Raw genomic sequence first — 12,322 nt, forward strand, 5'->3', positions numbered from 1 at the left:
GCTGGTGAGGCAGCTCTGCAGTTAAGGACAAGTACTTGCACAGGAAATTCAAGGCTATCCTCAGCTACCAAAAGAATGTGAGGATAGCCTGGGTTACAAGAGACCCTCTCTCTCCCTCAAAAGGGCGAGGGGAGAAAACTATTTTATAGACATTTTACTTTATTAATACTGTTGTAGAAACATTTCCTTTCTTTGTTTCTTTTTTTTTTTAAAGATTTATTTATTATGTATACAATGTTCTGCCTGCATGCATGTCTGCAGGCCAGAAGACGCCAGATCTCATTACAGATGGTTGTGAGCCACCATGTGGTTGCTGGGAATTGAACTCAGGACCTCTGGAAGAGCAGTCAGTGCTCTTAACCTCTGAGTCATCTCTCCAACACCTGCTTCTTTTTTTTAATATGATCTTTCTATGTAGCCCAAGCTAGCCTCAAACTGGTGAGCTCCTCCCTCAACTCCAAGTATAATTATAGGTGTGCACCCCCACACCGGGCTTCATTTTGTTACAATAGCTTTAAGACATTTGATGCTTTTCAGGAAGACATGTCTGCCTGAAACTCAAATAGAATAGTGAAAAAAAAGAGAATACTGGGGGCTGGAGAGATGGCTCAGAGGTTAAGAGCACCGGCTGTTCTTCCAGAGGTCATGAGTTCAATTCCCAGCACCCACATGGTGGCTCACAACCATCTGTAATGAGATCTGGTGCCCTCTTCTGGAATGCAGGCATACATGCAGACAGAACACTGTATACATAATAAATAAATAAAAGAGAGAGAGAGAGAGAGAGAGAGAGAAAGAAATACTGCAGGAGAATACCACGGTCCAAAGCTCACACGCTGAGGGACATTGGTATTTATCAACTCCATTAACACCTCTCCTCAATTATGAATTAACACAGAAAAAGGGGGTAAGCCAAAAAAAAAAAAAAGTTTGTTTTTTTTTTTTAATGTTTCTACGATTGCTTCTCCATTCACACAGCATTGAAGTTGGTGAAGATGGCCCAGCTGTGGGGCTCCTCAGAGACAGCTTTCCCTGGGTGCAGGCTAAGGTCCTGACGGCTAAAGCACCCTGCTGCCTTTCTTGTGTTAACAGCACCTTCCTCCACTGACCTGTGTCCTGTTTTAACTCACTGATAAAGACGCTGTCTAAACAGTTCTCACGTGAAGTCAGAGACGGTGGAGTCCACTTCCCTTCAAGGCCTTTCTTTCCACACACCAACAGAATCTCCATAGCACAGGCAACCTAGCCTCTAGTAGTTCCTGTTAAGTTCCAGGCGCCAAAGGCCAAAGCTAGACTCACTTTAGAGCACACCACTCTGCAAGCTATTAATTATCTCCTTCACAGGAAGAGGACTCAACCCCCAGATGACACATTAAAATAAGAGCAAACCTTGGTTCTTACCAAAGGGAAGCCACTTTTAGATCCCACTGGAAACACACCTTCCTGTGAGGGAAAAATGAGCTGTGTGTAGTTAAAGATGCTGTTTTAATATCAGGATCTGGGAATGCTCTAAAACGAATATGGCCCAGTGTCCTAATCATTGCTAAAAAGGGCTACAAGCCATATATGGTATGGTACATGCCTATAATCCCACAATTGGGGAGGCTAAGACAGGAGGATTGCTTTGAGTTTGAGCCTAGCTTGGGGAATAATGCAGATTCTGTCTTTAAAAGGAAGAGCAATGAACCATCTGTATTTCCATAATATCAGAACCAGAAATCCAAAGTCCGGAGCTCTGAAAGCTGTTCTCACAGCAAAAGTCCAATCTGACCTCGATTCAGTCAGCTGTAAAAGCCTACCGGAAGCAACGAGGGATTTGTTATTTTGTCCCTTCTAGGGCAAATACTGCCCTGCCCCTCCTGGTGCAGAAATATCAATATGATTAGAGGCTGGCACAGACCCCAAGGGAGGTGCCAAATGATACACAGTTTACACACCTGTTCAGGAGAGAAAAATCTCAGCTTCAAAACATATGCCTAACAGTTCCAAGTAAGGGGCTTGGAACCTGTATTCTTTAAAAAAAAAAAAAAAATCACTAATTTTTAGTATGTCTCCCAACTTTTAACTTCTTATAGGCTTCATTCTGCTTCTTCAGTGTGCTTGCTTCTTATTTGGGGTGGGGAGGGGAAGGTGGGTAGATGAAGGCTTACATGTTGCCCTGGCCAGCTTCAAACTCTTGAGCTGAAGTGATCCCTACTGCCAATAGCTTTCTACAGCGAAGACAGTATCCTCAAGACATCAAGAAAGCTAACATGTTCTCTCTCCCTTGCCCTTCCTTCTCTTCCCAACCTGTTTTTTCAGACAGTCTCACTATGTAGCCCTAGCTGGCCTAGACCTGACTGTGTAGTCCAGGCTATCCTCACATCTGAAGAAGCAATTCTTGCCTCTGCCCAGAGAGTACTGAGAGTACAAGAACGTGCCACCATACCATGCTACTTCTCTCTTCACATTGGGTCTTTGGGACCGGGAATATAATTCGGAAGTAGAACACTTGTCTAACAAGTCTGAGGCCATGGGTGTGATCCCAAGCCATGCAAAGGGTGTTTTGATGAAAATAATAGCAATGGCTGGGCGGTAGTGGCACACCTTTAATCCCAGCACTCGGGAGGCAGAGGCAGGCGGATCTCTGTGAGTTCAAGGCCAGCCTGGTCTACAGAGCGAGATCCAAGTCTCGAGAAAAAAAAAAGAAAGAAAACAAGCAAATTATATATATATGTGTATATATATATATATATATATGTGTGTGTGTATATATATATATATATGTATTAGCAGTAATGAAGTTACAAACATAATGATAATTAGTAATTAAAACTGAACAGGACCAGCAAGACAGCTCAGTGGATAAGCTTGCCACCAAACCTGACGACCTGAGTTCAATCCCTGGGACCCACGAGGTGAAAAGAAAACTGGTTCCCAAGAGTTGTCCTCTGACTTGCATATGCTCAGCGTGAGCACACCCACACACGTGAGTAAGCAACATACGTAACTTAAATTTTAAAAATGACTACACATTAAGAGAGGAAGGTAAACTGGGCACGGTGACACACTCCTTTAATCCCAGCACATGGAAGGCAGAGATCAGCAGATCCAAAGTCAAGACCAGCCACAGCTATAGCAAGTTACAAGCCGCCCTGGGCTACACGGGACTCTTGACCTTATTTCAAAAAAAAAATTTACAACCAGAAACAGGAAAGCAATAAAACAATGGAGCAAACTGTATCATAAACTATGAAAGGAATTTACAGATTACCTAGTGGCATTAGTGGCTTGAATACAAAATTACTAGATTTTCAAGTAGCCATCCACGATTTGTTTCTTTTTTTGTCTACAAAGGTGAAGTAGAGTTAGAACTTCACACTGTAGTCCAGGTTGCTGTGAACTCTGCAATCTTCCTGCCTCAATCTTGTAAATCCCGAGATTACATGTATGAGCCACTATACCTGACTAGTGTTTTCCTTCTGAAGGCTGAGTCAGTTACAATTTGTTATAATTTAACAAACCAGAGTTCACATCATGAGTCTGAGTCCCTTACAATTTGTTATAATCTAACAAACCAGAGTTCACACCGTGGACACAGTAACTAGTTATTTAAGAGACTCTGGTATGTTACACAGGTAAAATACTTAGTAATTATTTGCTCCTGGACTCTAGGTCACTATGTTGACATGTGGATTAAGGCATGCACTTCTTGCCACTGACACCTTTACCAGGCATGCAAGGCTGAGGACAGCTCACCTGCAAGAACTGACATGCTGATCAACTGGAACCGGCTACTCCAAATGCTAACAATCTTGACCCAGAGTAAGGGAACTCGGTGAATTAATGCACTGAGTGAATCCAGCAGCCTAGCTTAGAAAGCTACTTATTACTTCTAATTTTGTGCTAATGGGATAATGCCTTTACTAAGTCTTGACCCATCCTGGAGGTCAGAAAGCATGACTTTTTTGCCTGTATCCACACTAACCACTACAAACAAGCTGATTGTATTTAAAGGAGAACCTAAATGGAAGACACAGCCTTTGATCTGAAGCTGCAGGGAGTTGTCCTAATACTCAGTTTAGTCTCCCCCGCGCCACGCTTTTCCTAACTTTTTAAACATTTATTTATTTAGCGTGCGTGCGTGCGTGCGTGTTTTGCATGGAGATCAGAGGACAAATTTTGGGAGTCAGTTCTCCGCCCACCACGTGGGTCAAGAGGACTGAACGAATGTGGTCAGGCTTGGTTCCTTTCCCCTCTGAGGCCCTCCCAGCAGCCAACCTTTTCTTCAGAGGCTTGCAGCTTTAACCCAGATGATCTACCAAAACTTCTCAGAGAAGTAAGGGTATGTGGCCACGGCACAAGACATGCCCATTACCGCTCATTTAGTTCCTTTCTGTATCTACTGCACAGTTTTAAAATCTGGATTTTCCAAAATTAGTAAAATTTCCAGGAAATATTTTATAATATTGCCATGGCACTAAGAGGCATAAGTTGCTGCAGTGTCTGGAAATTTGATATGTAATTGTTAGAATTATAATATCTCAGGATAATGCATTTACTAACTAATGTAACCAATTCAAAAGAAAGTGCTCATGACCACACAAAATTTCCGTAGCTTCCTAAGTCAGTCTATATGCAAATTCCCCCACAGGGCCCTGGCACTTTAAGAATTCAGGATGGGTTTATGCTCGACTTTGCCAAGAATCCCTAGCATTCTGCCTCCTCTGTAGCCTTCACACAGGGCTCACTCCTCCTTCCCTGACACGAGAAAGCACTTCCCAGGACACGGGTCTGTTGCTCCGCACAGAGGTGCTGCCCTGGCCCATCCCTGTCTCCCTGCAGGGACACAAGAGCTGCTTCAGACTCTACTGCTCTGAAGCTACAAAGTAAAGCGTGTGAGGAAAGCACCTGATTACAGATTTAAAAAATGTAAAGTGCAGTTTCACGGTCCGTCTTAGCCAAACATAAAAATAAACATCAAACCTATGTCCACCACCTGGGTTTTAACAGATAATAACATATTTCAAACTTGCTTCACTCCACAGCCCAGGGTGACCTTGAACTTGCAATTCTGTTTCAGCCTCCCAGGTATGTGCCACTGCCCAGTTACCTCCTTTTCACAGTAGAAGGTTACACATGAAGCTGAAGGCAGTTACCCACCATCTCTAAAAATACAGCTAATGTTCATGCATACAGTTACGTACTCTCATTAGCTATATACAGAAAAGTAAATAATGCTACCGTTTTCAAACTAAACATAAACATATCTTACTGTATGTAAATACCCTTTGGCATGTACTTCTTTCACTCAATATAATGTCCTTAAGGTAAGTATAGACCTAGTTAACTCACTTTTTTATTAGGGGATAAGTACATTCAACTGTATGAATAAACCAGTTTATCTATTTTCCTATTGGTGTACAGTCAGATTGTGCTGCTTTATTACTATTTTAAAGAGTTCTATCATCACTCTTGTTACATGTTTGTTCAGAAAACTGCCCCCCCCATTTAAGCTGAGCAATTGGCTCAGTAATATTTAGATGGTAGAAGAAAAAATAATACTGGAGTGAACGTTACCCAGATGCCATCATTCATTCAGAGTCACAACCAACATCTTTTTTTTTTTTAATGTGTAGCCCAGGCTGGCCTCAAACTCGTGATCCTCCTGCCTCTGCCTCCTTCAACAAATCCTACCGGCGTGCGCCACCACAACCAGCTACATCCTAACACAGGGGTCATGTACACAAGGAACTGCGGATGATCCAGAAAGAAATATTTACAAATACTTGATAATTAAGAGGAAGATGAGTTGGTCAATTTGTGGACATAAAGAGACTAAAGCTTCTCAACGTATAACTCACTGGCAGCAAAATGAACTGCTAAAAATCCCATCTTTGACTTGTAAGGTTGAAAAACAACCTGTATCTTCTTCAGACTTAAAAGAATTATATAGTCGCTCGAGAAAGTTCCTAATAACTCACTGATGTAGTTGTTTTTCAGCCAGGCACAGTGCTGCGTGCTCCCAGTCCTACCGCAAGAAGATCATGAGTCTAGGCCAGCCTGGACTACAGAGCCAAGAACAAACCAAAATCGAACAAAAGGCATAAGCTAAACACACCACCATCATCACAGACCCGGAGGAATCAGGGTCCAGACAGAAAAACGAGCGCAGCACCAAGAGAACAACCTTGTGCTTTGCTGTCTATTTGTATAGTGCTGGCCACCGAGATTCTCTTAAGGACGGACATTAAAAGCTGCCACTCTTTTATTACAAAAAAAAGAATTGTTTGGTAATTAACGGGAAAGGGTTAGAAGTTAAAAACAAACAAACAAACAAACAAAAACCTCCTAAAAATAGAAAGGCCAGGCTGAGGAGACTGTTCACTAGGTAAGCTGCTGGCTCACAGGCCTGAGTGCCTGTTTGGATCTCCACCATCCAGGTAAAAGCCAGGTCAGCAGCCTGTGTCTGTAACCCCAGCTCTGGGGAGGTGTGGTGGGAGAAACAGCATGCCACAGGACCAGGAGCTTACTGGCTAGCCGGTCTAGCTGAAATAGTGAGCCCCAGAGTCAATGAGGGACCCCATTGCACACATAAGTAAGTAAAGGGAAGAGGGATGGCAGAAGACAGCAGATGGTGACCTTTAGCCTCTGTACGTGCACGCACATGCACATGCACACACACACACACACTCACACACACAAATCCAAGCCAGGTGTGGTGCATATACCTATGATCCCAACACTTGGAGAGTGGAGGCAGGAGGATCAAGACTTCAAATACTAGGGCTAGCTGGGCAGTGAAGGCGCACTCCTTTAATCCCAGCGCTCGGGAGGCAGAGGCAGGTGGATCGCTGTGAGTTCAAGGCCAGCCTGGTCTACAGAGCGAGATCCAGGACAAAGAAACTCTAAATCATAAAACCAAAAAGAAAAAGAAAAAGAAAATCCATGAGGCTATAAAGACTGCCAGAAGGAAGGGAGGGAGGGAGGAGAAAGAAAGGAAAAAACAAAGAGAGAAGGGGAAGGGAGGGAGGGAAAGAGAAGATCCTACCAAGAAAAAAATCGGTCTTTAATACAGTTGGAATCTGTGATAAACCTAATTCTGCAAAAGTTCTGAATGGAGCTACGGTCTAGAAGTCACTGAAGAGCTCAAAGCCCCTCCTCCCAGTGACGGCAGCAGTTCAGATGCTATCAGAGCAGATGGGGACACCTGGACTGTCACCACCTACCCTCCTCCCTCCTTGTTCAACTCACACTCACCAAGTCTCGTGTTAACAGAGTTAAATCTGGGGATTAGGTAGAACAATCTACGAATGCTGTATTGCTTATACAGTCTGACGTCTCAAGTAATGACTTCTTGTCTTCCAAATTCCTACTGAAAAATGGTCCTCCAATCTCCAGGATTTCATGAGCCCCTGAGATCATGCAGCAGAGACCATCCATCCTTGGCCAAGCAGGATCCACAACCCTGCTCAGTATTAAGAAGCACTAGAAAGCTGGGCGGTGGTGGCGCACGCCTTCAATCCCAGCACTCGGAGGCAGAGCCAGGCGGATCTCTGTGAGTTCAAGGCCAGCCTGGGCTACAGAGTGAGTTCCAGGACAGGCCCCCAAGCTACAGAGAAGGTGAGAATGGCGCTTAGTTGGCAGAGTGCTTGCCTAGCACGATGGGAGGAGACTCTGTCAGGTTGTCTCCTGAGCGCCACGTGCACTGGCAAACACAAGCATACACCATCAATAAATGTAATTTAAAAATGGTTAAAGCATAGACCTAGATATCCTCGGGCCTGCAGAAAGGATTCTTTTGACCTTTTTATATTCCAAACTACTAACCAACACGATGCACCATAAACCACTTTATAATCTCATTTACCAAAGAAAAGTTCTTTAAATAAAATAAGTATATGAAAATGTATTTACTTAATTAAAAGTATTTTCCTTTTTTTTTTTTTTTTAAATATGGAACAGAGAAGTTGAGGCAGTCTTTTAGAGCCCCAGGCTAGCCTCAAAGGGCTATATACAACTAAGGATGACCTTGAACTCCTGAGCCTCCTGCCTCTATGCTGAGATTATAGGCATGCCTGGGTTAATGTTTTAAACCCTTTGAATAATGTAACTTCAAAGCCACCAACACACACACACACACAGAGAGAGAGATAAGACACTTAAGCACAACCCTCTTGAAGTCTTCAGTTTTTTGTTTTTTTGTTTTTTCACTTGACATGGGGAACCTTACTCTGTAGCTCAACTCAGGCTGGCCTACACCTATGTCACCCACTTGAAATCTCCCTGATTCAGACTCTGGAGTCAGCAAGCACCCATCACCATGTGCCCAGCTGAGAAGCCGTTTCCTTTCTTTCTTCCTTTCTTTCTCCATCTCTTTCTCTTTTCAATTTTTGGGGACAGGGTCTTACTATGTAGCTCTGGTTGTCCTGCAGCTCACCATGTACACCAGGCTGGCCTGGAACTCACTAAGGTGTCCCTTTCTCTCAACACCTATGCCTGATTCTTCAGCATTCGGATTTCTGTGAGTTGGAGACCAGCCTGGTCTATAGGGGGAGTTCCAGGACAGCCAGGCCTGTTAGACAGAGAAACACTGTCTCAAAAAAAAAAAAAACAAATCTTTTCTTGAGCAGGGTGTTGTGGTTCGTGCTTGTGATCCAGCCCTGGGAAACTGGGGCCAGCCTGGCCTACAGAGTGAGTTCCAGGCTAGTCTGGGTAACAGACTGAGACCTTGGGCTGGTTGGGTTTTGTGGACGGTGCCAGCTCTGGGCAGGTGGACCGAGGAGGTATAAGAAAGGTAGCTTAGAGTAAGCCTAAAAGCAAGGCAGTAAGCAGCTTTCCTCCAGGACTCCTGCCCTTGAACTCTTGGTCCTATGGCTTCCAGCCAGCATAAGGCCCCTGCTTGCCTTCCTGCCCTGACTTCCCTCAAGTAATGGGGTGATGTGAACCACATAAACCCCCAAGTCATGGTGTCTGTCACGGCAAGAGAAGCAAAGCAGGACAGACCCTGTCACAACACAAATCGTCCTCTCAAACGTCACCTCTGCTTCATCAGAAGAAATAAGAACTATAGAAAGCTCTTGTGAGCTGGTGGCATTCTTTAGAAATAGTTAGGAGGAATTGGCATGGACAGCTGTAGGCCTGAAATCCCAATACTCCAGAGATGGGGGCAACAGGACCAAGAGTTCAAGGCCAGCCCCCACCACTCAACTGTACAGCATGTTTGAGGGGAGCCTGGGATACCTAAGACCACCTCCCCCCAAAAAGACTCAGCATCAGGTATTGCTTGTTTTAAATTCATCTAATCACATAAAAACTGAAATCACAACTCCAGCAATATTCTCACCAGTAAAATATCCTTTACTTCTTTGACAGTCCAGCTGCCCAAGGTAGGGATATGCGTGGTAGCACACACCTGCAATCCCAGCAGTCCAGAAGCTGAAGCAGGAGAATCGAGAATCCATGACCAGCCTGAACTACAAATCAAGACCCTGTCTCAAAAATAAATATGTGTGGTATGTGAACACTATTCAAGTTTTCTTCCTAAATTACCTGTTTAATACTACTATAGACTACCATGTTTTCAATTTTTCAAAAACTTTATTACATTTATTATTTTGCATGTGTGCGCATGTATGCCTTAGAGGCCAGAGGACAACTCCAGGCAGTCAGTTTGTCCTTTATCACTGGGTTTCAGGAACTGAACTAAAGTCATTAGGTTTGGTGACAAGTACCTTTACCCACTGAGCCATCTCACCGGCCCATGTTTTCAAATTTCAACATTATGAAACAGCTTTGAATTTTCTTATTTAGCTATGAACTCTAAATCTGCCAACACCAGTCATAATTTAGAAAGTAATAATGACTAGGTGTAGATTATATCAGCATATTTTCCATATTAAAATGCCTTTATGAAATACCAAAGAGATCAACTTGAAATCATTTTTTCCTCTGAATACAAATCATAAAATTGCCAGGTGGTGGTGGCGCACGCCTTTAATCCCAGCACTCGGGAGGCAGAGCCAGGTGGATCTCTGTGAGTTCGAGGCCAGCCTGGTCTCCAAAGCGAGTTCCAGGAAAGGCGCAAAGCTACACAGAGAAACCCTGTCTCGAAAAACCAAAAAAAAAAAAAAAAAAATCATAAAATTATTTCCTGCCGGGAGGTGGTGGTGGCGGCAGCACACGTCTTTAATGCCAGCACTCGGGAGGCAGAGCCAGGTAGATCTCTGTGAGTTCGAGGCCAGCCTGGGCTACTGATCGAGATCCAGGACAGGCTCCAAAGCTACACAGAGAAACCCTGTCTTGAAAAACTAAAGACTAAACAAAAAAGAAATAAAGAAAAGAAAAGGTCACAATGTAGCCTGATTCGTGATATACTAGAAGAAATTAGGAACTATAAAAAACAGTTAATATATACTGGGCATCTCCCGTGGTCCAGGCACAGTAATAAATGATGCATGAACCGTACATGTAAAGGTACTAATACCAAGAAGGGCTAGTGCAGAGATAAGGAAACTGAGGCAAAGAGGCTCAAAGAAACGTGTTCAAGGTATTCCAAAGCCTAGACCTCTTCATCACTGTGCTTCTATTACTAACGTTAAAACACTACAATTCACTCTTTGTATGGCAGCACCCACCTATAACCCAATCCTCAGGATGCTGAGGCAGGGGGAGCTCCACACGTTCCAGGCCAGACTGGCCTACACAATGAGTCCCTGAATCAAAAAATATGAAATAAAAAGCAAATGTTTCACTGATCTCAATGACCTAACACATATGTATGACAAACACAAAAACAAGAAAGTAGGACCTACGGCTTTGCTGCATTTCTGTACCTGCTCAGAATAAACCTACATCACACAGTTTATCCTTGCCAGGAGTGAGAAATGTAAGGGCAATAGAACAAGAACCTTAATTGGGGTACAGCAGTTAGTTATTCCCCCTTTCCATCCTAAACCAAAAAGAAAGTGCCTTTCTTGGCCACCCCAATTCAACCAGTGTGCTTTTTTTTCCTCTTTGGTCACCACAGAAGTCCTAAACAGTAGCTTGTGTCTACCAATCTACAGTTGCTTGTCTCCAACAAAACAGCCCTGGTTGCCTGGAGGACCAACATCAGTGTGAGGACCATTTCCTCAAGATCGCCCCTGTGTTCTTTCCTGCCTCCACGATGCTTATTCTCGCCTCTGGTGGATCATTTGATAGGATATGGCCAAACTACCAGTGACTTACATCAAAGTCCTTCTTATTTTCCACAAACGCTGTTTCACGCCACCAAAAGCCCCCCCCCCCCCCCCCCCCCCCCCCCCCCCCCGCCGCCCGGTCCACTTTTCACCGCGATTTTGCATCCTGGGGGCAAACCCACCTTGGACACTCAGCAAGGTTCGCGGGCTTGCCAGCTCGGCGCCCACCGTGGGCATTCCAGAAACCCTCCTGAGTGAATGGGCGGAAAGCAGCGTGGGTGGAGGCGGGAAGAGGGGACACGAAGGAATGCCACACAGCCCGACCACGGCAGTGGCGCCGGGACCCGGAGGGTGGGACCCGGGCCGAGCCACCGCGTCCGAGGCACTTCCACAGGCAGGCGCTGTCCCGGCAGGCCGGCGCAGCGCGCTCCCGCACCTCGGCCGACCCGCCTTCGAACCCCAGGACCGGCCGGACCCGCGCGGGCTCACCTGACGCTCCCGCAGCTCCGCGCTCTCCGCCCGGCGCGAGCCCGACTGCACCGCGGGGACGCGAGATCAGCTGATTCACGGGGGCGGGGCCTCCAGGCAGGGGCGGGGCCGCGGGGGAGGCCGGCTGGGGAGGAGGCCTCCCGCGGAGTGGGGGGAGCTAAGCAGGAGCGGGTGACGGCGTCCGGCAGGGATCAAGATTGCTGAGGACGCATCAGCCACTGCGGGCAAGATGCTTAGCGAAGGGCGGAACCAATGGTGCCAGGGCGCGCTTTAGCCGCCACGGAAGACTTAGGGAACGGACCTAGCTGCCTAGGCGTTTCCACGGTAACGGTAGGCCACGCTTGAGGACGGAGGCTACTGCAAGTTAACTCCTCAAACTGTGAGAGGTACAAGAAAAAAAAGAAGTGAAAATCTTACCTCGTAGAGCATGATTGCACACGTTTGTAAGCCCAGCACTTGTGAGGCAGCAGGATCAGGAATTCGAGACCAGCCACATAGGCAGACTGAGCTGGGCGAGACCCTGTCTCAAGAAAAATAACAAAAGTGAAAACACGAACTGTCTTCAAGCTTCAATTACCGACTGTTCCCTAACGAAGATCGCTCCTTTTCCCTCGAATGACGTCACGTCTTCACGAGTGTGCGTTTGCCGCGTGCCCACCCCAAAGGGTAGAGCG

The 12,322-nt window shown here is 45.5% G+C and overlaps 1 protein-coding gene across 4 annotated transcripts in view; it reads right to left on the bottom strand.

Moving 5' to 3' along the window:
* Als2 (alsin Rho guanine nucleotide exchange factor ALS2) overlaps nucleotides 1-11,760 on the bottom strand; it is a 73,044-nt gene extending 61,284 nt beyond the window's left edge. For 2 of the 4 annotated variants that reach the window (XM_052749546.1, XM_052749544.1), the window contains exon 1: nucleotides 11,342-11,702. The gene's annotated coding sequence lies outside the window, so the exon portion shown is untranslated. Of the gene's footprint in view, nucleotides 1-11,341 lie in introns of all 4 variants that reach the window. The other 2 variants (XR_008220839.1, XM_052749545.1) reach the window with 2 other exon arrangements.
* Nucleotides 11,761-12,322: the final 562 nt, after the last annotated feature.

Source organism: Peromyscus californicus, unplaced genomic scaffold (assembly GCF_007827085.1).
Source record: "Peromyscus californicus insignis strain IS unplaced genomic scaffold, ASM782708v3 Scaffold_21__1_contigs__length_65335640, whole genome shotgun sequence".
Lineage (NCBI taxonomy): Eukaryota > Metazoa > Chordata > Mammalia > Rodentia > Cricetidae > Peromyscus > Peromyscus californicus.